Raw genomic sequence first — 1,861 nt, 5'->3', positions numbered from 1 at the left:
GAACTGAGAAAACTACAAAGTTAAATGAAAGTTTTTCAATTCAATCAGGTCAATTCTGGGCAAGAAGTAACAGAGAAAATTACACACGAGAATGAAAATAAACAAACTAATAGAATGTGCAAAAGAAATGAACTTCCTGAGAACATTTTCCCAAATAGATTCGATCTCCAGCGATTCAAATTCAATGAGAATCACTCAGAATTTTCCCGTAGTGTTTGTGTTTTGTTCTTGAAAACTTAAGGTTGGTAACCATTTGCCTTGTATGATATGATTACTTAGTTATGTTGGCTATACTACAATACCTGTTAATTTGGACTATAAGGTATAAAAACCGAATTATTCTGACTACAGGTATAATTACAGATTGATAACGTATAATAGGTAGCCTCAAAGGATAATAAGCAATTCAGTTTGTAGGTGGAATTCTAGAAAAGATAAAATCAGGTCAAAATATGTCTCTATTTACAATAACAGAAATGCAATATACTGGTGAGAATCAGAAACATGGCGTTATGAACGAGAGAAGAAAAATCACAAAAGTCGATAGAAACAGGCCAAATTTTCCGAAATCAATAAAAAATCCTTCAGGGTTGAAAAACTCGCAGGCTCCAATGAAGAAACTTCCTACAGGTTCCACCATCGTTATGCCTGCACCATCACAGAACGTTTTTGAAAGGCTCTATGCACTGAGGAAGCTTCCTGAATGCCACAGGATGATGCCAGCGAAAGGAAAATTCAGTGCCAGCACTCCTGCCGTGGAGCACAGAAATCATTATCGGAAAAACATGGTGTCAGGAAGTTCAGTGCTCAACCACCCAGCTCGAAATTCCTACGGCCCTATTCTACAAAAAAATTCAGTAGAAAGTCGACAGAAAGGAATTCGTCCCATGAATGTTTTTGATAGATTGTACTATCAAAGAAAGCAGAACAGTCTGCAGGAAAGTATACACCGATTGAGAAAAAGCCTCCCTCCATCTTCTATTACAAAACACTCGGTTGGAGCTAGAAATAGCCTTGGTTTCGACAAATCACAGCACATCATCAAACGGACTGCAGTAACGGCTGAAATTATACAACAAACTATTGATGACATGGGTTTAATTGACGGCGATGACTTTTTTCTCGTGTTATTGTGTTATGATTTGTAATTGTTTTCATGTAAGTTTATTTTAAGAAATATAATACAGATTCTACCTTCAAAATTGATCATTTTTGTCGTGTGAAAAACTTGATGAATATTACTTTGTGATCGAAACACGTGTCGAGGTGTTAAAATAACGGTTTGGTGTTGGGAAAAAACCCCTTTGGTGTAGTAATATTCATTACTACATCAAGGGTTCCAAACATTACATCACAAGTGAAACACTTAATGCCTTGGGAAAGATGATACACTCGTAGATGAATATTTAGGGCAATAGTATTCAAAAAAGTCAATTGAATATGGGCCGTTGAAATGTGTATGAATATACAAGTTTATTTCTAGATATATAATTCAATTTCTACCTGCAAAATCAAGCATTTTTGTCATGTGAAAAGTTAAATGTCTTTCATTTATTTCTTTGATATTTTGTATCGAAACAGACCAATCAGGTATGTTTACATGAATAAAATATATACAATATTTAACGTAAATAATAATATTATCATAACATGCATTGAATACAGTGTTATTTCAGGGGATTGAACAGAAAAAAAATATATATATACCAGGCTTCTCAATTATACAATTTTCATTTTTATTTATTGAGAAAAAAGATGTACTCGTAGATGAATATTTGGAGCATATTCAAAAAATCAATTGATTAATTGAATATAAGCTGTTAAAATGCTAGAAGAAAATAGATATTTTTTGTACAGAGAA

Source organism: Leptinotarsa decemlineata, unplaced genomic scaffold (assembly GCF_025532065.1).
Source record: "Leptinotarsa decemlineata unplaced genomic scaffold, Ldec_3_MD MMD2_tig00002974_RagTag_RagTag, whole genome shotgun sequence".
NCBI classification, from domain to species: domain Eukaryota; kingdom Metazoa; phylum Arthropoda; class Insecta; order Coleoptera; family Chrysomelidae; genus Leptinotarsa; species Leptinotarsa decemlineata.
The sequence above is the reverse complement of the archived record's forward strand: the minus strand, read 5'-3'. Positions refer to the sequence as shown.